Source organism: Hypanus sabinus, chromosome 3, assembly GCF_030144855.1.
Source record: "Hypanus sabinus isolate sHypSab1 chromosome 3, sHypSab1.hap1, whole genome shotgun sequence".
Classification (NCBI taxonomy): Eukaryota; Metazoa; Chordata; class Chondrichthyes; order Myliobatiformes; family Dasyatidae; genus Hypanus; species Hypanus sabinus.
Genome location: NC_082708.1, coordinates 178,499,953 through 178,527,896, shown reverse-complemented (window position 1 = coordinate 178,527,896; position 27,944 = coordinate 178,499,953). Strand labels below are relative to the sequence as shown.

Here is a 27,944-nt window from a genome sequence, read left to right as displayed (position 1 = left end):
AATTCGCTGGAACGTGCCCGCCTGTGAGGGTGTGCAGACACCACAGCAGAATCTATGGATGTGACACATAAAATCACAAAGGGAAAAACAAACCAAGTCCCCGAGCGGCATGACTGTAGATTGTTCCATTCTGGCTTGTTCTTCCACTGGGCGCACACCAGAGGGCAGCACTGAGCGAGCACTGGACGGGACAGCCCCCCAAACCAGCACAATTCCAGCACACCGAGCAGAGGCCCTTGGGTGGTTGCAATAGGCTGCTGCGCCCGAGACGATGCTGCAGCTGAGGCCTACTCTTTGCCACATATTCAAAGGCAAAGCAGCTTTGCCAAAAATTCAGAAGTTCAAAGTACATTTATTATCAAAGAATGGATGCAGTATACAACCCTGAGATTTATGTTCTTCACAGACAACCATGAAACAAGGAAAACCATGGACACATTCAAAGAAAAAAAGGTTGTGTGTGGTGGTAATAATCTTCTGAGGTGTGTGTATTTCAATGTGAGGAGTATTGTGGGAAAGGCAGATGAGTTGAGGGCCTGGATTGAAACATGGAATTATGACATCATAGCCACTACTGAAACTTGGCTACAGGAGGGGCAGGACTGGCAGCTCAATGTTCCAGGGTTCCGATGTTTCAGGCATGATAGAGGCAGAGGGATGAAGGGTGGGGTGGGGTGGCTTTGCTACTCAGGGAAAATATTACAGCAGTGCTTCAGCAGGACAGATTAGAGGGCTTGTCTACTGAGGTCATATGGGTGGAGCTGAGAAACAGGAAAGGTATGACCATATTAATAGGGTTGTATTATAGACCACCCAATAGTCAGCAAGAATTGGACGAGCAAATCTGCAGAGAGATGACAGACAACTGCAGGAGATAGAAAGTTGTGATTGTAGGGGATTTTAATTTTCCACACATTGATTGGGACTCCCATACTGTTAAAGGTCTAGATGGGTTAGAGTTTGTAAAATGTGTTCAGGAAAGTTTTCTAAATCAATATGTTGATGTACCAACTAGAGAGGATGCAATATTAGATCTCCTGTTAGGAAATGAGTTAGGGCAAGTGACGGAAGTGTTTGAAGGGGAACACTTTAGTTCCAGTGATCATAATGCCATTAGTTTCAACTTGATCATGGCTAAAGATAGATCTGGTCCTCGGATTGAAGTTCCAAACTGGAAAAAGGCCAAGTTTGAAGAAATGAGAAAGGATCTAACAAGTGTAGATTGGGACAGGTTGTTCTCTGGCAAGGATGTGATTGGTAAGTGGGAGGCCTTCAAAGGAGAAATTTTGAGAGTGCAGAGTTTGTATGTTCCTGTCAGGGTTAAAGGCAAAATGAATAAGGATAAGGAACCTTGGTTCTCGAGGGATATTGGAACTCTGATAAAGAAGAAGAGAGAGATGTACAACATGTATAGGCAAAAGGGAGGAAATAAGATGCTTGAGGAGTATAAAAAGAGTAAGAAAATACTTAAGAAAGAAATCAGGAGGGCTAAAGGAAGACATGAGGTTGCTTTGGCAGTCAGGATGAAGGATAATCCTAAAATAATCCTAAGTGGTTGGCTATGTATGGAACCAAAAGAAATGGGAGAGATATTAAAAGGGTTTTTTGCATCTGTATTTACTAAGGAAACTGGAATGGAGTCTATGGAAACAAGGCAAACAAGTAGGGAGGTCATGGAACTTATACAGATTAAAGAGGAGGAGGTGCTTGCTGTCTTGAGGCAAATCGGAGTAGATAAATCCCCAGGACCTGACAGGGTATTCCCTCAGACCTTGAAGGAGACTAGTGTTGAAATTGCAGGGGCCCTGGCAGAAATAGTTAAAATGTCGATATCCACGGGTCAGGTGCTGGAAGATTGGAGGATAGCTCATGTAGTTCCGTTGTTTAAAAAAGGCTCAAAAAGTAAGTTGAAACATTATAGGCCAGTAAGTTTGACATCGGTAGTAGGTAAGTTATTGGAAGGAATACCAAGAGATAGGATCTACAAGTATTTGGATAGACAGGGACTTATTAGAAAAAGTCAGCATGGCTTTGTGCGTGGTAGGTCATGTTTAACCAATCTATTAGAGTTTTTCGAGGAAGTTACCAGGAAAGTGGATGAAGGGAAGGCAGTGGATGTTGTATATATGGACTTTAGTAAGGCCTTTGACAAGGTCCTGCATGGGAGGTTCGTTAGGAAGATTCAGTTGCTAGGTAGTAAATGGAGCGGTAGTAAATTGGATTAGACATTGGCTCAATGGAAGAAGCCAGAGAGTGGTAGTGGAGGATTGCTACTCTGAGTGGAGGCCTGTGACTATGGTGTGCCACAGGGATCAGTGCTGGGTCCATTGTTATTTGTCATCTATATCAATGATCTGGATGATAATGTGGCAAATTGGATCAGCAAATTTGCTGATGATACAAAGATTGGAGGCGTAGTGGACAGTGAGGAAGGTTTTCAAAGCTTGCAGAGGGATTTGGACCAGTTGGAGGAATGGGCTGAAAAATGGCAGATGGAGTGTAATGCGGACAATTGTGAGGTATTGCACTTCAGAAGGTCAAACCAAGGTAGAACATACAAGGTAAATGGTAGGACACTGAGGAGTGCAGTAGAACAGAGGGATCTGGGAATACAAATACATAATTCCCTAAACGTGTTGTCACAAGTAGATAGGGTTGTAAAGAGAGCTTTTGGTACATTGGCCTTTATAAATAAACGTATTGAGTATAAGAGTTGGAATGTAATGGTGAGGTTGTATAAGACATTGGTGAGACCAAATTTGGAATATTGTGTGCTGTTTTGGTCACCTAATTACAGGAAGGATATTAGTAAGGTTGAAAGAGTTCAGGGAAGGTTTACAAGGATGTTACTGGGACTTGAGAAACTGAGTTACAGAGGAAGATTGAATAGGTTAAGACTTTATTCCCTGGAGCGTAGGAGAATGAGGGGTGATTTGATAGAAGTGTATAAAATTATGATGGGTATAGATAGAGTGAATGCAAGCAGGCTTTTTCCACTGAGGCTAGGGGAGGAAAAAAAGAGGTCATGGGTTAAGGGTGAAGGGGGAAAAGTTTAAAGTGAACTTTAGGGGGAGCTTCTTCACTCAGAGAGTGGTTGGAGTGTGGAATGAGCTGCCAGATGAAGTGGTGAAAGTGGGCTCACTTTTGACATTTAAAAAAAACTTGAGACAGGTATATGGAAGAGAGGGGTTTGGAGGGATATGGCCCAGGTGCAGGTCAGTGGGACTAGGCAGAAAAATGGTTTGGCATAGCCAAGAAGGGCCAAAAGGCCTGTTTCTGTGCTGTAATGTTCTATGGTTCTAAAACGCAAAATCGTAAAAGTCCAGGTATACATCAGTTCTGCTCAGTGTTTGTTCTGCATACCGGCTGGACTCAAAGTCGCTCAAAATAGCAACAGAAAAATGAGTGAGCAGAAACGAGAAACATATCATAATGTGAAATTAAGAGTCCAATTCACTAATTCACTAACATCAATTAAGCTTTTCCCAAGACCCAGGACTCCGGTACCGCCTCCAACAGCCTCGAGGGAATGAGAAACCATTTGAATGCAAGGACGCTCCTTGGGGAACAGCGAGCGAGAGGGAGAGAGAGAGACCATCACATGCAGACACGCTCCTCTGGCAGCAGCGAGTGAGAGACTGGTAGATGGTGCTGAACCATCGCTTGTCTTCCGCACGTGCTGAACTGGCCCAAACGCACACCATCAAACTGTAGATCACAGACTCCTACAGCACCAGAACAACACTTGAAAGAAGAAGATGTAAAAGAAGTGTAAGAAATAGTCTCCTGAACCAGCTGGAGGATGTCACGTTACGTATTGCTAGCATCATCTTCTTCCCACCATCAGTTTCGCCAATGAATGGACTTGCAGAGCTCTAATATCTAACAGAGTCTTGCGATCCTAATAAAAATGTCCAAGATAATCACTCGATCCATTGCTGGATTGTGCACCGTCTCAGCACAATGGTATATGACAAGCTCAGGCAACAACACAACAACGGTACACAATAAGTCCAGCTCCATCGATACTGAACTCGCTGATGGGACAGTCTGGTGGTACTTGATCTTCTTAGTATTCAGCAGTGAATTGTGATCATGAAAATGACTTACAGGATGACCAAACGCACCTTTTATTGGACCCCATGGCGTCTGAGCGTCCCACCATCCTACTGGAAGTCCACAACAAACCGTTATAGAGGATAGCACAAAAGGAATTAGGTAGATCAAAGTCCAAGGCATGGGGATGGGATTTGGAGGGGATCAGATGCAGAGGGATTGATGTCATGATGATGGGGATGGGGGAAGTTCACAATTGGGAGCAAGGTGATTTGGAGGGTTGGAAGCAGAAATACAGTGTCAGAATAAAAGGGGCTTATCACAACCAGGACTGGGGAGGAAATCAGAAAGTGGGTCGAGGCAAGGTTTGGAGTGGTGTGGAACCCTGTGGCCGACCAGGAGGGAGAGGTATGGTCAGTCAGGTACCAAATTTGGGGATCGGTAGATTGAAGGTGTGTTGGGGGGGGGGCAGTGGAAACCAGTGAATATTCCAGATTTAATAGTAGGCTTCATGAAAGGTCTGGGGAAATATCAGTCAGAAATGAATTTGAGGAGATGGCAATGTTACGGACTAAATAGAAGTGAAAAGCAAAAAAATTGTAGCTTTGTCTAAAACACAAGAGACTCTGCAGAGGCTGGAAATCCAGAGCAACATACACAAAATGCTGGAGGAACTCAGCAGGTCAGGTAGTATGTATGGAAATGAATAAACAGTTGATGTTTCAGACCAAGATCCTTCATCGGTACTGGAAAGGAAGGCAATTGATTTCTCTAATGTCCAGTAATTTCCCCCTCTCCCTTTCCTCTTCCTCCCTTCCCCACTCTGGCTCCCCTCTTACCTTCTTTCTTCCTTTTCTCCCATGATCCACTCTCCTCCTATCAGATTCCTTCTTATTCAGCCCTTTACATTTTCCACCTATCACCTCCCTGATCCTTATTTCATCCCCTCCCCCCACCCCCGCCCACCTGGCTTCACCTATCATCTTCTAGCTTGTACTTCTTCCTCTCCATCCACCTTTGGAATCTGGCTTCCTGCCCCTTCATTTTCTGTCCTGATGAACAGAAAACATTGACTCTTTATTCATTTCCACAAATGCTGCCTGATCTGCTAAGTTCTTTCAGCATGTTTTGTGTGTTGCAGAAGATTTCCCATCTGTAGAATCTCCTGTGTTCAGGTTATTAAATTAATTCAAATTTTACAGATGCCTTGGTGGGATCTGAACTTGGTCTCTGGAGTAGTAGAAGGTAACTTAACTACAGCACTGAACCTCTAACCTGGACCCAACATATTGCTGCAATTACAAAGAAGGCACACCAGAGGCTATACTTCACGAGGAGTTTGGTATACCAACAAAGACGCCGGCAAATTTTTGCAGATGTTGCGTGAGGAGTATTCTAACTGGTTGCAACACCACCTTCTATGGAGGGGCCACTGCACAGGATTGGAAACTCAGCCACCTCCATCACTACCGCCATCCTCAGGGCCATCAAGGACATCTTCAACGGGCCATTGTGTATTTAATATTTCAGTAATATTCGAGTAAAATTGTAAATATATTGTTGGATTAAGCATTCATTGGCATTTACATAATGCATTGCAGATTATATGTAAGAAATATGTGACTGGCATATGTCATTACACCATCGTGTCATACGCACGCGCCTCACTAAAAGTAAAACTAAGAATGTACACAAGTTATCTGACTTTGTGTTTCCAGTTAATTAGTTATGTTCTGGAGTTACAAAATATAACAAAGGCGATGCCTCAAAAAGGAGGCATACATTATTAAGGTCCCCCACCACCCAGGACATGCCTTCTTCTCATTGGAGGAGATACAGGAGACTGAAGACACCCATTCAACATTTTAGGAATAACTTCCTCCCCTCCACCGTCAGATTTCTGAATGGTCCATCTTTGCATGGACTGCCTCACTATTTTGCTCTCTTTTGCACTAATTTATTTTTTATATATTTCTTATTTTAACTTATAACTTGTAATTCTTTTATGTAATGTACAGTACTGCAGCTGTAAAACAACAAATTTCAAGTCGTCAAGTCACTTTTTATTGTCACTTTGACTATAACCTGTGGTACAGTACACAGTAAAAACGAGACGACGTTTTTCAGGACCATGGTGCTACATGAAACAATACAAAAACTACACTGAACTACGTAAACCAACACAAAAACTACACCAGACTACAGACCTACCCATTAATTTACATGCAGGTTCCTCCTGTACCAAACAAAGTTCTTGGTCTTCTGTAGCCCCTCCACTTCAAGGTTTGATGTGTTGTGCATTCAGAGATACTCTTCTGCACACCGCTGTGGCAACACAGCAATAGTAAACCTAGCAATTATCGGCCTGTAAGTTTGACGTCAGTGGTAGGTAAATTAATGGACAGTATTCTTAGAGATGGTATATATAATTATCTGGATAGACAGGGTCTGATTAGGAACAGTCAACATGGATTTGTGTGTGGAAGGTCATGTGACAAATCTTATTGAATTTTTTGAAGAGGTTACTAGGAAAGTTAATGAGGGTAAAGCAGCAGAGGTTGTCTATATGGACTTCAGTAAGGCCTTTGACAAGGTTCCGCACGGAAGGTTGGTTAGGAAGGTTCGATCGTTAGATACTAATATTGAAGTAGTAAAATGGATTCAACAGTGGCTGGGTGGGAGATGCCAGAGAGTAGTGGTGGATAACTGTTTGTCAGGTTGGAGGCCGGTGACTAGTGGTGTGCCTCAGGGATCTGTACTGGGTCCAATGTTGTTTGTCATTTACATTAATGATCTGGATGATGGGGTGGTAAATTGGATTAGTAAGTATGCAGATGATACTAAGATAGGTGGTGTTGTGGATAATGAAGTAGGTTTTCAAAGCTTGCAGAGAGATTTAGGCCAATTAGAAGAGTGGGCTGAAAGATGGCAGATGAAGTTTAATACTGATAAGTGTGAGGTGCTACATTTTGGTAGGACTAATCAAAATAGGACATACATGGTAAATGGTAGGGCATTGAGGAATGCAGTAGAACTGAGTGATCTAGGAATAACGGTACATAGTTCCCTGAAGGTGGAATCTCATGTGGATAGGGTAGTGAAGAAAGCTTTTGGTATGCTGGCCTTTATAAATCAGAGCATTGAGTATAGGATTCAAAGGCAACACGAGTGAATCTGCAGATGCTGGAAATAAATAAAAAAACACAAAATGCTGGCAGAACTCAGCAGGCCAGACAGCATCTATGGGAGGAGGTAATAATGATGGTCATCCCATGTTACTTCACTCCTGATGAAGGGTTTTGGCCTGAAACGTCGTTATTACCTCCTCCCATAGATGCTGTCTGGTCTGCTGAGTTCTGCCAGCATTTCGTGTTTTTTTATTTATTTCCAGCATCTGCAAATTCACTCATGTTGCCTTTGAATTCACTTCTGTGAACCCCCCCCCCCCCCCCGACCATCCCATGTTACTTCACTCCTGATGAAGGTTTTCGGCCTGAAACGTCGTTATTACCTCCTCCCATAGATGCTGTCTGGCCTGCTGAGTTCTGCCAGCACTTCATGTTTTTTTCATTGAGTATAGGAGTTGAGATGTAATGTTAAAATTGTACAAGGCACTGGTGAGGCCAAATTTGGAGTATGGTGTACAGTTCTGGTCACCAAATTATAGGAAAGATGTCAACAAAATAGAGAGAGTACAGAGGAGATTTACTAGAATGTTACCTGGTTTTCAGCACCTAAGTTACAGAGAAAGGTTGAACAAATTAGGTCTTTATTCTTTGGAGCGTAGAAGGTTGAGGGGGGACTGGATAGAGGTATTTAAAATTATGAGGGGGATAGATAGAGTTGACGTGGATAGGCTTTTTCCGTTGAGAGTAGGGGAGATTCAAACAAAAGGACATGAATTGAGAGTTAAGGGGCAAAAGTTTAGGGGTAACACGAGGGGGAACTTCTTTACTCAGAGAGTGGTAGCTGTGTGGAACGAGCTTCCTGTAGAAATAGTAGAGACAGGTTCAATTTTGTCATCCAAAAAAAAAAAAATTGGATAGGTATATGGACAGGAAAGGAATGGAGGGTTATGGGCTGAGTGCAGGTAGGTGGGACTAGGTGAGAGTAAGCATTTGGCATGGACTAGAAGGGCCGAGATGGCCTGTTTCTGTGCTGTAATTGTTATATGGTTATAACACATGGTTAATTGAGTTACTGAGCCTTACTATGAACTTGAACCAGTCTAGCCATTCCCCTCTGACTTCTCTCACTAACAAGACATTTGCATCCACTGAACTCGTGCTCACTGGATGCTTTTCTTTTTGGTTTTTTTTGCACCATTTTCTGTAAACTCTATATACTGCTGTATGTGAAAATCCTAGGAGATCAGCAGTTTCTGAGATACTCAAACCACCCTGTTTGGCATCAACAATCATTCCACGGTCAACGTCACTTAGATGACATTTCTTACCCCATTCTGACGTTTGGTCTGAACAACAACTGAACCTCTTGACCATGTCTGCATGCTTTTATACATTGAGTTGCTGCCGCATGATTGGCTGATTAGATATTTACATTAACGAGCAGGTGTACCTAATAAAGTGGCCACTGGATTTAGTTTAATTAGGCCACAGAGATGCAGAGGTAAAGTACATTGGCTGAACACCCAAGTATACCGAGACATATGAGTAGGCGGATTTGTAGGACGTTTGCCTACTGAACATTAATTAATATGGTGCGTAATGAATAATTAACTTCACATGCTGTGGTGTAGATTGAATTCCATCTCTCCCCCTGACAGAGCCTGCTGTGACTGTCAACTGTGCGCTCAGTTTGACAATCTCCTTTCTCTGAAGCTAAAGGCTGTGGATTCAAGTCTCATGGTATTTGAGTATAAACCCCATGCTGACTGAGTCCTGAACAATCTGAGGTTGCCCTCTCGGGGGTCTTCGCAGGAAATCTATTACACTTGTATCAGCAGTCGAGTCAATACTTGTGCCTGGAGAATGTCTAAAGGCAGATTATCTGCCCAAAGTCACATTGCTGTTTATGACAGATTACTCCACTCAATTACCTGCCACATTTCCCATGTTACTTCTAAAGTATTTAATCGACTGTAAAGCAGGATATCATGAGATAGTGATTTAAAACTTCTTGTCATATTTTCATGTGATTAGACCATAAGACAGAGGTACGGAGCTAGGCCATTTGGCCCATTGAGTTGGCTCCACCATTCCAACACGGTTGATTTACTATCCCTCCCAACACCACTCTTCTGCCTTCTCCCCATATCCTTTGATGCCCTTATTAATCAAGTTCCTATCATCCTCTGTTTTAAATATACCCAGTAATTGGGCTTCCACAGCTGTCTGTAGCCATGATCTCCACGGATTCATTATCCTCTGGCAAAAGAAATTCCTCCTCATCCTTTTCTAAAGGGATGTCCTTCTATTCTGTGGCTGTGTCCTCTGGTTCAAGACTCCCCCAATATCAGAAACATCCTCTCCTCATCCACTTTCTCTAGGCCTTTCTATATTCGGTATGTTTCAATGAGATCCCGCAACCCCCACCCCCCCACACACACTTCTTCTAAACGGTGAATACAGGCTCAGAAGCCATCAAATGTTTTCCATATGTTAACCCTTTCAATCCTGGGATCATTCTCGTGAATCTCTGCTGGACCGTCTCCAATGCCAGCACATCCTTTCTCAGATATAGGGCACAAAACTGTTCACAATAAGGATTCTATGGCACCTGCAGGGAGCTAGAAATTAAAACGTGATTCAAAGAGAGGGACAGCTGGTAAGTCTGCTGTCACAATGCAGCACTGACCCAGTGCCAGGTTGTGTGTGTAAGGAGTTTGCACACGCTCTGTGATCGCATAGTTTCCCCTTGGGTCTTCCAATTCTTCAGTTTCCACCCACATCCCAAACACATACAGACTGTAAGGCTTGGTGCCTTCAGGAACATCCATCGGCAGAGATCCCCCACCATCCTGGCCATGTGATCTTCTCACAACTACCATCCAGTAAGAGGTAGAGAAGTCTGAGTACTCATACCATCAGGTTGAAGAACTGAATCAGAATCAGATTCAATATGTTGTGAAATGTGTTGTTATCCAGTAGCAGTACATTGCAATACATAATCAAAAAGCTATGAGTATATGTAAGTAGCACAAAAGGAGGAAATGAAGTAGTAAGGTTTTCAAATAAACTCTTCTCAGCCCTCGAGCTGGGTACAAGTATCACTTTTAACTTGGTGTTTTGGTGAAAAACTCTGCCATCTTCATCAGGGATAATGATAGTGAGGTAAAGTTCGTGGGTTCAATGTCCATTCAGAAACCTGGTGGCAGAAGGGAAGAAGCTGTTCCCGAATCATTGAGTGTGTCTTCAAGCCCCTGTACTCCTTCACAGTGGCAGCAACGAGAGGAGGGCATTGCTACTTCCCTTCAACCATTCGGTTCTTGAACCAACCAGCACAACCCTAATCACTACAGTGTAGCAACACTGTGACCAATTTGATCACTAAAGTGGACTTACCTTTTTTATTCTAATAGTGTTCTTTCTTGTAAAAAATATATAATTTGTGACTAAATTGTATTTTTCTTGTGAACTCTGTTTATATGATTCTAAGGGTCTGTGATATTGCTGCAAGGAGGATTTTCATGCAGCTGTGCACATATACCTGCAAACATGACAATTAAATTAAATTGTTTATTTTATTGTTATTTAGTGATATAGAATGGAACAGGCCTTTCTTGTCCAACGAGCGCACTGCTCAGCAACCCGCTTATTTAACACCAGTCTCATCACAGGACAATTTACAGTGACCAGTCAGCCAACTAACAGGTATGCCTTTGGACTGCAGGGCGAAACCTGCACGGTTCACCGGGAGAACGTGCAAACAGTCCTTGCAAACAGTGCCGGAATTGAACTCCGCACTCCGATGCCCCAAGCTGTAATAGTGTTGTCCTGACCAGTCTGGCTTTGATATCTGCCTACCATTAATTATCTCTGGTGTGTAGCTGAGTGATAGAACTTGGAGTGGTGGTGGGGTAGGGTTGGGGGGGCATTGTGGGAGGGAGTGTTGATGGGAATGATGGGAATGTAGGACTTGAGGGTGGTATAATGGAAAGGGACTTCCCCTTACTGGCTTGGGGGGGGGGGGTGGGGTTGATGGGAATGTTCATAAAACAGGTTACAAGGAAAATTATTGGACGAATAGGATTAATCTGTGAACCTGCATGGATTTAATAGGCTGAAAGGTTGTGAGAACATAGAGCAGTAGAAGCTCTTCAGCCCATTATGTTGTACCGACACTTTAACCTACTCTAAGATCAATCTAACCCTTCCCTCTCACATAGTCCTCCATTTTTTTCTTTCATCTATGTTCAAAATAAACTTAGGTTCAAGTTCATAGTAAATTTATTTTATATGTCACCATACTAACCCATGTTTCATTTTCTCACGGGCATTCACAATAGGTACAAAGAAGCACAACTCTGCCATAGTTAGTCCTAAGCACAGCTACAAAAGGAGGAGGGTTGGGCATGGGGCCAGGGCTACAGAAATGCCAACAGAAGCTCCAAAGACCTCATCCTGGGGAGAGGAGGGATCTTCGAAGATGGGCTACACCTAGTGGACAACTTGAAGAAATGGTCCAGGACAATGGACTCTGGTGAGCTGCCTGGGCCCCAGTAGTGATGATGGGTTTAAGAAGAAGAAGAAGAAGACAAAGAAACACAATAGAATTAATGAAAAACTACACACAAAGACAGACAACCACTGTGCAAACAAAGACAAACTTCAAATACAAAAAAAGACAAAAATTAATAATAAGCAAAGAAATAAATAATACTGAGAACATGAGTTGTAAAGACCTTGAAAGTGAGTCCATAGGTTCAGTGCTGAAGTGTAGGGAAAACTTTAAAAAGCAACAAAGGACAACTAAACAAGTAATAAGGAAAGATAGAGTATGAAAGTAAATTAGCACAAAATATAAAAACAGATAGCAAAAGTTTTTATAAATATATAAAGCAGAAGAGGGTGGCTAAAGTTAATGTAGGTCCCTTGGAAGACGAGAAGGGGAAATTGATATTGGGTGATAAGGAAACGGCTGAGGCATTGAACGACTATTTTGTGTCGGTCTTCACAATGGAGGACACGTCTAATATGCCAAAGAAGGATGTTATGGATGAAATGGGAGGTGAGGACCTCGATAAAATCACTGTCACTAAAGAGATAGCGATGAGCAAACTAGAGGGCCTGAAGGTAGATAAGTCCCCTGGTCCTGATGGAATGCATCCCAGGGTGCTGAGGGAATTGGCGGAGGTTATAGTAGACACGTTGGTAATTTTTGTAGATTTTTACACAGAAGGGGAATTAAGGTTTATGGGGAAAAGGCAGGTAGATGGAGCTGAGTTTATGGACAGATCAGCCATGATCTTATTGAATGGCTGGGCTGGATGGCCTACTCCTGCTCTTATTTCTTATACTCTATTGTTCTTAAGTGAGTGAAGTTCTTGAGCCAACCTAGGAGGATGCGTGGAGTTATGGTAAGTAGGAATCTAAATGATTTAAAAGCCTGTGGATTACAGAAATAGAACTGAGGGTAGAAGACTCCCTCAGTCTGAAGTCCCAGGAGAGAGAAATAGAATACAATTTATGGGCTCCAGTTTTACTGGCCTGATTCCATCCTGGAATTGAGAGAAAAATGTGGTGGAATAGGAAGTAATGTGCAGGTCTGTGTTCAAAGAAGAAATAAATTACCTAACTACTAAAGATAGAGCTGTCACAGAGGCAGGAATGGTTCATTAGCACAAAGAAAGCAAGCACGTTTTATTCCCCTTTGGAGGACAGGTTGATGTTAACCTTCAGTTTGGGCCTTTCTCACTAGATGGCACTGGAGGTCAGTAAGTACGCTCCATGTAAGCCTACCATGGGAAAAATGAGGATTCCTCTTGAGGGTATGGAGAGTTGATATGCCCAATGCCAGCAATATGGGTGTGTATAGCTTCTAAAGCATCTTATCATCCCAAAGAGTTAGCAAGGGAGAGTATACATTCTATTATTCAACAGACTTACCGAAGTACCTTGATTTTGAGTGCATTAAGATGCATTTTCATAGTGCTAACGAGATATACACTGTATTGATTAGACACACCAACAGAACCTGGTGTGGTCTTCTGCTGCTGTAGCCCATCCACTTCAAGGTTCAATGTGTTGTGCATTTAGCAACGCTCTTCTGCACACCACTGTGGTAATGTGTGGTTATTTTAGCTACTGTTGCTTGCCTGTCAGCTTGACCAGTCTGGCCATTCTTCTCTGAATTCTCTCATTAACAAGGCATTTTCACCAACAGTGGGTGTTATTTCTTTTTGGTTTTTTATGCCATTCTCTGTAAGATCTGGAGACTATTGTGCATGAAAATCCCAGGAAATCAGTAGTTTCTGAGATACTCAAACCAATCCTGTCTGGCAACAAAAGACATTCCACAATGAATGTCGATAGATCACATTCCTTCCCCATTCTGATGTTTGGTCTGAACAACAACTGAACCTCTTGACCACGTCTGCATGCTTTTACGCATTGAGTTACTGCCACATGTTTGTCTGATTAGATATTTGCATTAATGAGCAGCTGTAACTAATAAAGTGACCATTGAGTATGTACTGAGGTATTCAAGAGCTTGCAGAATACAGATCATAGTGAGTAACCCACACAAAATGCTGGAGGAATTCAACAAGTCAGGCAGCATCTATGGAGAGGAATAAACAGTCAAAATTTTGGGCTGAGACCCTTCATCAGAACTAGAGGCTCAAAATTCAAAGTAATTTTGAAGAATCATCGAATCAATGAACACTACTTTTATCAGAACGTAAAGTTACAGTTCCAAAGAAGGTGCAGTACAGATGGAAAAGCAAAGTGCAAGGGGCCAGGACGAGGTAGACTGGGAGATTAAGAGTTCAAGGGGAAGATCAAGGAGAATGGGATTGAGAGGGAAATGGATCAGCCTTGATGGGCTGAATGGCCTAATTCTGCTCCTATTTCTTATGGTCATAAGAGTTCAAGAGTTGGATAACAGCGAAATTGAAGCTGTCCTTTATTCCTTTCTGCCTGACAGGGGACCGGAGAAGAGAGGATGACCAGGGTTGGAGTGCTCCTGATTTGGATACTAGAAGGTGGAATTAACATCGTGACAATGAGCTGAATGGCCTTATTCTGTGCTGTAAATTTCCCATGACACCAGCAGCTGGAAAAGGTTACCTTGGACATCTGGTGAATCCTAGATTTAAAAAAAATCAAGAGTGTGCAATCGATTACCAGCATCTTATAGATACAACTTTCTCCAATTCCTTTTATTAACTTGCCACTTCCAGTGAATGTCAGGTGATTCAGATTAGGCTGAGGCTTTGTACGTCATTGGTCAGACTGTACTTGGAGTATTATGAACAGTTATTGGCCTCTTATCTAAGAAAGGATGTGTTGGTATAGGAAAGGATCCAGAGGAGGTTCAGGAGAATGATCTCGGGAATTAAAGGGTTAACATGAGGGGTTACTTGATGGCTCTGGGCCTGTACTCACTTCAGTTTAGAAGGATGACAGGGGATCTCATTGAAACCTATCAAATATTGAAAGGCCAAGATAGAGTGGATGTGGAGAGGATGTTTTCTATAGTGGGGGAGTCTAGAACTAGAGGGCACAGCCTCAGAATAGAATGATGTTACTTAAGAACAGGGATGAGAAGGAATTTCTTTAGTTTGAGAGTGGTGAATCTGTGGAATTCATTGCCACAGATGGCCTTGTAGGCCAAGCCATTGAATATACTTAAAGTGGAGGTTGATAGGTTCTTGATTAGTAATAGTGTCGAAGGTTGCAGGGAAAAGGCAGAGAATGGGGTTGAGAGGGATAATAAATCAGCCATGATGGAATGGCAGAACAGTCAATGTGCTGAGTGGACTAAACCTTCTCAACATCTGCCTGAAGTAAATTCCTTGTATGTGCACAGGTACTTGGCGATTAAAGTCTGATTCTGATTCTGATTCTATGTCTTATGGTCTTATTAACAAATCTGAGGTGTATCATTCAGATCTATCTTTGAATTTGGTTTGACTAAGAGGCTTTTCATCTTCATTAGACAAGGTTCCGTTGCTAGTCCCGTCATCTCCTGTAAGGGAATTGTAGGTGATTGAACACACAGTTGCTCTTCAAGGCTAACTGATTTGCTCTGTAAGGTTTTGACTCCCGATTTGATAGAACACTGCTCATTGCAACAGTGTGAAATTTCCCACTGCCAGGCCTCCTTGTTTCAGATTGTTACACGGAGGTTGTCAATTTATTGCCAAATTAGGGACAGTTTCATGCTTCTCCGGGGAGATGTTGCACGACTTTCTTTCATGTTGAAGCATTACAACAGGCAGCCAGAACTTAATCCCTTCTTAGAAGTTCATCATAAACATGAGAAATTCTGCAGATGCTGGAAATCTAAAGTAACACACACAAAATGCTGGAGGAATTCAGCAGGTCAGGCAGCATCTTTGGAAATGAAGTTTTCACTTTGACACAAAGGAGTATTTTTCTGTTAATCAGTGTCAAAAAAAAGCCAAATTAAATCCACCGTTATTCAATTTTATAAAACAATAAAACATGAAAACTTCCAAGGGGGGTAGGGGAGTGAATACTTTTTATAGGTGATGCGCCATCAATAACTCTCTCTGAGATGTAAAGGCGAGATATCGGCTTTTATTGACTGGAAGAAGGAACAAGCAGTGAGTGACCACCATACTACATCCTGGAGACTGAGAGGCCGGGCTCAGGCCTCAATCGCCTTTATACCGGGGTCTGTGGGAGGAGCCACAGGAGCAGTCAGCGGGGGGGGGGGGGGCCGTGTCCAGACAGGTATGTGTAGTTCACCACATTAGGCACCTTAGCAGATTCTGATTCTGATACTGAAAGATGTCAGAATAAAAAGGTGGGGGGAGGGGAAGGAGAATAATTAGAGGGTGATGGGTGAAGCTATGTGGGTGGGAAAGGCAAAGGGCTGGAGAGGAAGGAATCTGATAGGAGAGGAGAGTGGACCAGAGGAGAAAGGGAAGGAGGAGGGGAGCTGGGGGACGGGTGAGAAGAGGTCAGAGGCTAGAATGGGGAAGAGGAGAAGAGGAGATGGGGATGAGGGAGGGGGTGGATTCTATTTCCCTTCTTAGGAGTGTTTGGAGCTCAGATCTCTTTGTGGAGCAGGCAAGGTTTAAAGGCTTTAGGAGGTAGGAATTAACTGTCAATGAGAGTACGTAATGACTGATTGCAAGTCACCTGACCACAAGATCCTGCAAAGGATTGTGAGGACTGCTGAGAGAATCATCGGGGTCTCTCTCTAGCCCCGTCTGGGACGAGTAACAGAAGTGCTGCATTCACAGTCCCCTCAGGACTCCTCTCAGCTGTCCCTCAATCTCTTTGACCTTTTACTATCAGGCAGAGGTAGCACAGTATAAAAACAGGGACTGTTAGGCTGGGTCTCAGCTCCTTCCCCCAGCCTGTGAAACTCTCGAACACCCCGCTACCACCCAACACATTATTTATGATGTCAGTAGCATTATACTTTACTGGGTTTAAATCCTTTAACAAACTATCATGGCAGCCCCAACCCCTACACCTTCCCCCCCCCCCCACACACACACACACACACACACACACACACAAAATACTGGAGGAACTCAGCAGGTCAGGCAGCATCTTTGAGACACAGGGAGCTGATAGGCGGAGAAAGTAAAGGGCTGAAGAAGAAGGAATCTAATAGGAGAGGAGAGTGGACCATGGGAGAAAGGGAATGAGGAGGGGCACCAGGGGGAGGTGATAGGCAGGTGAGGAGAAGAGAAGAGGTAAGAGGGGTCCAGAGTGAGGAATGGAAGAAGAGAGAAGGAGGAAGGGGCAAATAGAGAAGTTGGTGTGGCATCTTTTCTGTCAAGACCACACAAAACTGTTAGAGAGTGCTGGGCACATCTCAGTCACAGGAGGCTGAAGGGACACACTCAATGTTTTAGGAACAGCTTAATTCTCTCTACCATTAGATTTCTGAATGGTCCTCCATAAACCTATAAGCACTAGCTCGCTATTTTGATATTTATTTGTTTGGTTACTCACTGGGGAACACGGTTAGTGCAACGGTATTACAGCTGGGGTGGTCGGAGTTCAGATTTCAACTCATCTGTGCGTCCTCCCCATGGAATGTGTGGGTTTCCTCTGGGTGCTCGGTACAAAGACATTCCGGTTTGCAGGTTAATTGTTCTTCCTTTTCACGCCTTGTGGCGCATCAGGTCACATTTTTGCCGTTTCTGTAGCATTTGACTCTTATTTATAAGGCTGAATGCTCAAACCAGCACAGTTGGAAAGCTCGCAGGGAGCCAGACGGATTCGAACTCGGGAGCTTTCGCTTCAAAGCCTGGTGCTCACTGCATCACCGGCTGGCCAGTGTGCTAGGTTAATTGGCCATTGTAAATTGTTCCTTGATTAGGCGAGGGTTAACTCAGAGGTTGCTGGGTGGCATGGCTTGAAGGGCCAGAAGGGCTTATTCTCTGCTGCATCTCCATAAAAATTATTTTTTGTTCATTTATTTGCTCTTTCTTATTACAACTTACAGATATTATTAATGTATTTCACTGTGCTGCTGCCGCAAAACAGTGAATTTCACTGCAGACAGCAGATCAGTGATAATAAACCAGATTCTGAAAGCTAGCCACTTCTCCATGGGCTCTGTTTACTCTTCCTAATACCTTCAGGCGCCAGCCGCGCCACGGCAGTGCAGGGGATAGCACGACAGCTTGGTGCGTCGGAGTTCGGAGTTGGATTTCGACATCATCAGTAAGTGGTCCGTGCGTCCTCCTTCCGGAATACGTGGGTTTTTCTCAGGTGGTCTGCTTTCCTCCCACAGTCCAAAGACGTTCCGGTTCGTAATAGTTCATTGTAAAGCGTCCAGCGATTACGCTAGGGCTAAATCGGGGGCTGCTGGGTGGTGTGGCTCGAAGGGCAGAGAAGGCCTGTTCCACGCTGTATCTCAGAAAAAAATAACTAAGGGCACCCCCCCCACCCACCCACCACTCCAGTCATTATCTCCTTGATGGCAGAGAAGATACAACACCTTGAGAACACGTAACATCGGGGTCAAGCAGAGCTTCTATCCTGCTATCAGACCCATGATGAACTTTTTATACTGTTACGAAGGATGAACAACTCTGATGGGCAGAAGGGTGCAGAGTTGCCCATGCCCCCCCTTTGGAGAATCACAAACCATTACTATTTCGATGCTTCTAACGAGTGTAAGAGAGACAAAAGAAAACAGGCCAGGACATCTGTTACGGATAACAGCCTGAGAGAGAGTTATGTTTATCCACCATGTTATGACTCCCGAAAGACTTATGGCTCCGGAGAGGGCTGCTTACTTGGTACCATTCTGCTCATTAGAATTCCTCAGTGGACAGCAGGAGTGGGCTGGTTTGATGAATTAAGCCATTCAAAACTGATTGACACCTGAGACCCCGTGAGTGGGGATAAAAGTGAGGTCTGGGGAGACACCCCTCAGACACACCAGGAGACACACTAGTGAGCACTGTTTGAGTATTAGGACCCACGAGAAAAGTGTGGGGCATCGGAGACCGAACGAAGGAGCGGTCAATTTTAACTCACAGTGTTTATAGCGAGGCCGGTGGGGGCTTGTGTGTGTGTCCCCCCTTGCCTGGGTGATGAGTCCACCACAGAAGGACGGTCTAGATAAAGGACAGAGGGGTCATACTTGAATGGCCACAACAACACATCGACAGATCAAGAAAATAAAGGAAGGTTTGACCGGCTGTCACTGTTCGCTCACTCTCTCTCTCCAACGATTAAAACACCAGAACCAACAACTACCTCAGCCTGCATGAACTGAACTGAACTTTATATTTCCATATGACAATTCATTATTCCCTAGACAACGATAGAGCTTGTTTATTATTGATTATTATTATACCCACACCTTTAGGTTTAGTATTGCTAACGTGTATTATCTGTATATTTGCATTGATATTGTTTTGTATGTTTTACTAATAAACACTGTTGAAATAGTACCACCGGACTCCAACGGATACTTCTGTCTTTGCTGGTAAGACACCCAGTTACGGGGTACGTAACAATACAATAAAGCTCGATGCTTGTTCTCTCTACTGCTTGCATTTCAATTTGTCGAGTGCACTGCATTTCCTCTGTAACTCGAACAGTACATTCAGCATGCTGATCTGGATTCCTTTTTTGAGTATTTATGTTTAAAATTATCTGTCCGGATAACATGCAAATAAAGGGCTTTTCACTGTATCAGTACATGTGACAATAATAAACCAAATACCAGTTGTCTGCTAATTTAATTTTCTTTTACAGTACAGGAGGGACTTCTCAGCCCATTGAGTGCACATACCCTTCTCAGAAAAATCCAATTGCTCAAATAATTCCTCTGAAACCTAATTTCTTTTTATGTGCCCACTACCTCCCTTAATTCTCCCACCCACGTACGTTCGAGGTGATTCATGAAGCCGTTTAACCCAATGACTATCAAATCTCTGAGATGAGGGGGCAAAGCGGGAATATACAGGGAAGCTTATTTAGGCACAGAGAAGACATGAGGATTGTACACAGACATCACTGGGGGTCAGAAGGTGTGAAACAAAGTCTATCACAGCCTTGAGGACCCTTTCACAATGTTCCAAATCGCTTTGCAGCCAATGTAATAGTTATTAGTTGTAGTTAGTGTAACAAGGAAGCACAACTAACTTGTGTGTTGTTAATCTCACGCAAGGAAAGTGCTGCCTCAGTACAGTGGGATGTGCCATCAATGATTCCCACTGTGCAGGTCATGCCCTCGTCTTGCTGCTACAGGGCAGGACATACAGAAGTGTAATGGTCCACACTACCAAGTTCAGCCACATATACATTCCTACAACCACCAGGTCCCTGAACTGACCTGTACAAGCTCTAACTGGTTGCCTCGCCATCTGTTGTAAAGGGGCCACTACGCTAGGATCAAAACTAAAGGAACATAAACCTGGCCAGTTCCATCATGGGCACTAACCTCCCCAGCATCGAGGACGTCTTTGAAAGGTGATGCAAGGCGACATCCATCATTGAGGACTCCCATCACCCAGGGCATGCTCTCTTCTTGTTACTACCATCAGAGAGCCTGAAGACACACACTCAATGTTTTAGGGACAGCTTCTTCACCTCCACCATCAGACTTCTGAACAGTGCATGAATCCATGAACAGTTTTTGTGCTACATATTTAATTTATTTTTTAAAAATATACTGTTCTATCCAAAAATCTTAGGAACCATAGCTATGCATATGTGCCTAAGACTTTTGCACAATGCTGTACATTTTTTAAAACATAGTGATTTTATGTATTGCACTGTACTGCTGCTGTAAAAAAAATTCTCCAAAGTCTCCATTGTGAACTGAGAGTGGGAGTGGGGCAGGGAGAGGGGAGGGAGCAGGAAGCATCAGGGAGTCCATTCTGTAATGATTAATAAATCAATTTGGAATCAAGTGACCTTGCTTGGTATCTCAGGGCTGGGTGTGTCTATACCTGGGCCACCCCCACCCCAGGCAGTCCTTCTCTACTACCTCTCCTACAACCCTCCCTTGGCACTCCACCCTCCCCATTCCCAACATCCCTTCCTCCTGCCCAATTTACAAGCTCTCTCTCTATCCACATTGACAAATACAGTCCTGTGCAAAAGTCTCAGGCACCCTAACTATATACATGTGACTAAGTCTTTTGTGTTGGTGTGTGGCCAAGTGGTCAAGGCTTTGGGCCGGCGATCTGAAGGTCATTAGTTCGAGCCTCAGCTGAGGCAGCGTGTGTGTCCTTGAGCAAGGCACTTAACCACACACTGCTCCTGCATGTTTATAGCCCAGTGGTGGTGGGTTGGTCCAGTATGGACAAAACAAGACACTGTACTGTATATATGTCTTATTGCAATTTATATATTTTTTAGTACGGCTGCCACAACACAAAAGTTTCATAACAAATGTCAGTGATGTTAAACCTGATTCTGAACATTCCCTCACAATAGAACACTACGCACCATCTCGTGTACTACCGTGTTCTTTGTCTGATTGTGTCTTTATTTTATTTCACATTGAGGTCTTGTTTTTTGCAGTCCTTTATTTTCTCTCTATTCACTGTTTGGTAAAATTTATGTATAATTCATGCTCTGTGAGTTGTCTGAATCTCTGCTTCTGCTATGCAAGTATTCATTTCACCCGTACCACACTGTATTCATGCACAAGACAGTTTTGGGCTCCTCACCTAAGAAAAGATGTGCTGTCGTTGGAGAGGGTTCAGACAAAGTTCACAAGGATGATTCCAGGAATGAAAGGGTTATCATACGAGGAACATCTGATGGCTCTGGGTCTATATTTGCTGGAATTCAAAGGATGAGGGGGGATCTCATTGAAACGTTTTGAATGTTGAAAGACCTAGACAGAGTAGATGTGGGAAGGATGTTTCCCATGGTGGGGGAGTCTAGGACAAGAGGGCACAGCCTCAGGATAGAGGGATGCCCATTTAAAACAGATGCGGAGATGTTTCTTTAGCCAGAGGGTGGTGAATTTGTGGAATTTATTACCACAGGGAGTTGTGGAGGCCAGGTCACTGACTGCATTTAAGGCAGAGCCTGACAGGTTCTTGATTGAACATGGTATCAAAGGTTACGGGGAGAAAGCTGGAGAGTGAGGCTGAGGAGGGAAAAAGGATCAGCCATGACAGAATGGCAGAACAGACTCGATGGGCCAAATGGCCTAATTCTGCTCCTATGCCTATGGTCTTATGGTCTAATATTTGTCTTGTAAAAATGGCCAGAGAATCTGCTTTTGGAAAGATTTAGCGAGGAATAAATATTGGCCAGAGGGCTAGGCCAGAACAAAATCACCTCCTCTATCCTCCTTGCATGCTGTTGGGCATTTTAAGAGAGCAGAATTTTGTGTTCAGTTTTGGCCGCACTGGTCTAGGAAAAATGCTACTAAACTGGAAAGAATGTATAAAAGATTTAGAATAATGTTGTTAGTACTTGAGGGACCTAGAGGGAAAAGCTGGGCAGGCTAGGACTTTATTCCTTGGGGTGTAGGAGACTGAGAAGTAACCTTTAGAGGTGTCTAAAGTCATTAGGGGCATAGATAGGGTGAATGCACACAGACCTATTCCCAGGGTTGGGAACCAAGAAGTTGAGGGTATAGGTTTAAGGCCAGAGGAGAATGATTTAACAGGAATGTGAGGGACAATTTTTTTTACAACAAAGGGTAGGTGGACTGAGTTGTCAGAAGCATTGGGTGAAGCAGGTAGAATACAACTTTTAAAAGCCAGTTGGACAGGTACATGGATAGTCTCAGAATCATAGAGCATTACAGCACAGAAATTGGCCCTGCGATCCACGCAGTCTGTCCTGAGCTGTTTACTCTGCCTAGACCCATCGACCTGCACATGGAACTCTAGACTTCTCTCGTCCATGTACTTATTCAAATTTTTCTTCAATGTTGAAATTGAACCCACATCTTCCACTTTTGCTGGAAGCTCATTCCACACTCTCACCACCCACTAAGTGAAAAAGTTCCCATTCACATTCCTGCTAAATAGTTCATCCTTCACCCTTAACCTATGACCTTTAGATCAAGTCTCATCCAACCTCAGTGGAAAAAACCTGCTTGCATTTACCCTATCTTCCTTACCATTTATCCTCATAATTTTGAATACCTGAACACCTTTAAAGTCCTAACCTATTCAATCATTCCCTATAACTCAGTTCCTCAAGTCCTGGCAACATCCTGATGGAATCCTTGATAGATAGGAAAGGTTGAGAAGGTTATGGACTGAGCTCTGGAAAACGAGATGAGCTTGATTGCACATCTTGGTCAGCACAACCCAGATGGGTCAAAAGTCATAGAAACATAGAAAATAGGAGCAGGAGTAGGCCATTCGGCCCTTCGAGCCTGCACCGCCATTCATGGCTGATCATCCAACTCGGAACCCTGTACCTGCTTTCTCTCCATACCCCCAATCCCTTTAGCCACAAGGACCATATCTAACACCCTCTTAAATATAGCCAATGAACTGGCTTCAACTGTTTCCTGTGGCAGAGAATTCCACAGACTCACCACTCTGTGTGAAGAATTTTTTCCTCATCTCGGTCCTAAAAGACTTCTCCTTTAACCTTAAACTGTGACCCCTCGTTCTGGACTCCCCCAATATCAGAAACAATCTTCCAGCATCTAGCCTGTCCAATCCCTTTAGAATTTTACACGTTTCAGTAAGATCCCCCCTCAATCTTCTAAATTCCAGTGAGTATAAGCCTAGTCGATCCAGTCTTTCTTCATATCAAAGTCCTGCCATCCCAGGAATCAATCTGGTGAACCTTCTTCGTTTTCCCTCTATGGCAAGAATGACTTTCCTCAGATTAGGGGACCAAAACTGCACACAATACTCCAGCTGTGGTTTCACCAAGGCCTTGTACAACTGCAGTAGAACCTCCCTGCTCCTGTACTCGAATCCTTTTGCTATGAATGCCAACATACCATTTGCCTTTTTCACCGCCTGCTGTATCTGCATGCCCACTTTCAATGACTGGCGTACAATGACACCCATTGCACCTCCCCTTTTTCTAATTGGCCACCATTCAGATTCTGTTTTCCTGTTCTTGCAACCAAAGTGGATAACCTTACATTTATCCACATTAAGTTTCATCTGCCATGAATTTGCCCACTCACCTAACCTATCCAAGTCACCCTGCATCCTCTTAGCATCCTCCTCACAGCTAACACCGCCGCCCAGCTTCATGTCATCCGCAAACTTGGAGATGCTGTATTTAATTCCCTCGTCTAAATCATTAATATATATTGTAAACAACTGGGGTCCCAGCACTGAGCCTTGCAGTACCCCACTAGTCACTGCCTGCCAATCTGAAAAGGTTCCGTTTATTCCCACTCTTTGCTTCCTGTTTGCCAACCAATTCTCTATCCACAGCAATACCATACCCCCAATACTGTGTGCTTTAAGTTTTCACACTAATCTCCTGTGTGGGACCTTGTCAAAAGCCTTTTGAAAATCCAAATATACCACATCCACTGGCTCTCCCCTATCCACTCTACTAGTTACATCCTCAAAAAATTCTATAAGATTCATCAGACATGATTTTTCTTTCACAAATCCATGCTGACTTTGTCCGATGATTTCACCTCTTTCCAAATGTGCTGTTATCACATCTTTGATAACCGACTCTAGCATTTTCCCCACCACCAATGTCAGGCTAACTGTTCTATGATTCCCTGCTTTCTCTCTCCCTCCTTTTTAAAAAAGTGGGGTTACATTAGCCACCCTCCAATCCTCAGGAACCAATCCAGAATCTAAGGAGTTTTGAAAAATTATCACTAATGCATCCACTATTTCTTGGGCTACTTCCTTAAGCACTCTGGGATGCAGACCATCTGGCCCTGGGGTTTTATCTGCCTTTAATCCCCTCAATTTACCTAACACCACTTCCCTACTAACATGTATTTCCCTCAGTTCCTCAATCTCACTAGACTCTCAGTCCCCTACTATTTCCGGAATATTATTTATGTCCTCCTTAGTGAAGACAGAACCAAAGTAGTTATTTAATTGTTCTGCCATGTCTTTGTTCCCCATGATCAATTCACCTGTTTCTGACTGTAAGGGACCTACATTTGTCTTAACCAATCTTTTTCTTTTCACATATCTATAAAAGATTTTACAGCCAGTTTTTATGTTCCCTGCCAGCTTTCTCTCATAATCTTTTTTCCCTTTCCTAATTAAGCCCTTTGTCCTCCTCTCCAAGACTCTGAATTTCTCCCAGTCCTCAGGTGTGCCACTTTTTCTGGCTAATTTGTATGTTTCTTCCTTGGAATTGATACTATCCTTAATTTCCCTTGTCAGCCACAGGTGCACTACCTTCCCTGGTTTATTCTTTTGCCAAACTGGGATGAACACTTGTTGTAGTTCATCCATGCGATCTTTAAATGCTTGCCATTGCATATCCACCATCAACCCTTTAAGTATCATTTGCCAGTCTATCTTAGCTAATTCATGTCTCATACCTTCAAAGTTACCCTTCTTTAAGTTCAGAACCTCTGTTTCTGAATTAACTATGTCATTCTCCATCTTAATGAAGAATTCCACCATATTATGGTCACTCTTACCCAAGGGGCCTCGCACGACAAGATTGCTAACTAACCCTTCCTCATTGCTCAATACCCAATCTAGAATGACCTGCTCTCTAGTTGGTTCCTTGACATGTTGGTTCAGAAAACCATCCCATAAACATTTGAAGAAATTCTCTTTATCAGCACCCTTACTGATTTGGTTCACCCAATCTATATGTAGATTGAAGTCACCTACTGAAGTAACTACTATCCTTTATTGCACGCATTTCTAATTTCTTGTTTAATGCCATCCCCAACCTCACTACTACTGTTAGGTGACCTGTACACAACTCCCACCAGCGTTTTCTGCCCCTTATGCAGCTCTACCCATATTGATTCCACATCCCCCAGGCTAATGCCCTTCCTTTCTATTGCATTAATCTTCTTTCTAACCAGCAACGCTGCCCCACCTCCTTTTCTTTCCTGTCTATCCATCCTGAATATTGAATATCCCTGGATGTGGAGCTTCCATCCTTGGTCACCCTGGAGCCATGTCTCTGTGATCCCAACTATATCATATTCATTAATAACTATCTGTACATTCAATTCATCCACTTGGTTACGAATGCTCCTCATATTGACACACAAAGCCTTCAGGCTTGTTTTTACAACACTCCTAGCCCTTATACAATTATGTTGAAAAGTGGCCCTTTTTGATTTTTGCCCTGGATTTGCCTGCCTGCCACTTTTACTTTGCACCTTACTACTTTTTGCTTCTACCCTCATTTTACACCCTGTGCTGAATGACTGCTTGAGGCCTTGGTTTAATGCTTCATTCACCACTTCAGTGCTGAGTTGGATTGTTAGCCTAGATCTTTTGGTTATCACTGGAGCAGGATATGAAAATGGAACGTAAGTCAGAGGGTCCAGGACCAGAGGGCACAGCCTTGAATACAAAGCTGTCCCTTTCAAAGAGAGATGCGGAAGGTCACAGAAGGTTGCAGAGGCCAAGTTGTTGGATATATTTAGACCACAAGACATAGGAGCAGATTTAAGCAATTTGGCTAAAGAAATTCTTCTTTACCTCTGTTTTAAATGAACGTCTCTGGATTCTGAGGCTGTGCGCTCTGGTCCTAGACTTCCCCACTACAGGAAGCACCCTCCCCACATCCACCTTATCCAGACATTTCAATATTCAATAGGTTTCAATGCGATTCCTCCCCATTATTCTAAACTCCAGCGAGTACAGGCCCAGAACCATCAAACACTCCTCATACGTTAACCCTTTCAATTTCCAGAATCATTCTCATGAACATCCTCTAGAAGCTCTTGAATACCAGTACCTCTTTTCTTAGACAAGTGGTTCAGGGATGCTCACAATACACCAAATGCAGTCTGACCGATGCCTTAGAAAGCCTCAGCTTCACATCCATGCTTCTATATTCTAGTCCTCTTGAAATGAATGCTAACATTCCATTTGCCTTCCTCACCACAGATTCAACTTGCAAGTTGACTGCACAAGGACAGTTCAGAAAGTAATTTATGCCTTTATTCCTTCTACCAAAGTGCACTTCCCTACATTATACTCTATTTGTCACTTCTTTGCAGAACACCACTATTCACAAGCAGCAAGCCAGAAAAGGTCCCTTTTACTCCCACTCTTTGCCTCAAGCCAGCCAGCCAATCTTCTATCCACACTAGTATATTTCCTGTAATACCACAGCCTCTTATCTTGTTGAGCAGCCTTATATGTGGCACCTTGTCAAAGACTTCTGAAAATCCAATTAAACTACATCCACTGACTCTCCTTTATCTATCCTGTCTGTTATTTCTGAAAGAATTCCAACAGATTTGTCAGGCAAGATTTCCCCTTGAGGAATCCACGCAGACTTTGGCCTACTTTATCTTGTGCCTCCAAGTACCCTGAAACCTCATCCTTAATAATGGTTTCCATCATCTTCCCGAACAGTGATGTCAGCACTAACTGGACTATAATTTCCTTTCTTCTGCCTCTTTCCCTTTAAAGAGTGGACTGACACTTGCAACTTCCCAGCCTTCCAGAACCTTTCCAGAGTCTAGTGACTCTTGAAAGATCATTACTAATGCCTTCACAATCTCTTCAACCACCTCTTTTAGAACCCTGGGGTGTAGTCCGTCTGGTCCAGGTGACTTATCTACCTTCAGACCTTTCAGCTTCCCAAGCATCTTCTCCTTAGTAATAGCATCTGCTGTCACTTCTGCCCCTTGACACTCTCAAACTACTGACATACTGCGAGTGTCTTCTGCAGTAAAGACTGATGCAAAATACTTATTAAATCCGTCAACTGTTTCTCTGTCCCCCATTACTACCTCTCCTGCATCATTTTCCAATGGTCCATTATCCACTCTTGCCTATCTTTATATATTTGAAAAAAACCTTATGGTATCTTCTTTGATGTTTTTGGCATCTTGTCTCCCTTTATGGTTTTTTCAGTTGCCTTCCGTTGTTTTTTTAAAAGCTTATCAATCTTCTAATTTCACACTAATTTTTTCTATATTATATGCCCCCCTTTCCCTTTTATGCTGTCTGTGACTTCCCTTATCAGCCACGGTTGCCTCATCCTCCCTTTAAAATACATCTTCATCTTTCGGATGTGCCGTCCAAATTGCCCCCAGAAATTGCAGCCATTCTGCTGTCAACTCTGCTAGTGTCACCTTCCAAACCACTTTGGCTAGTTCCACTCTCCTGTCTCTGGAAT

General features: G+C 43.3%; 1 protein-coding gene across 7 annotated transcripts in view; it reads right to left on the bottom strand.

Annotated features, from left to right (window-relative positions):
- The window catches only part of gfra4a (GDNF family receptor alpha 4a), a 277,708-nt gene that overhangs the window by 41,329 nt on the left and 208,435 nt on the right, over window positions 1–27,944 (bottom strand). The window lies entirely within an intron of this gene.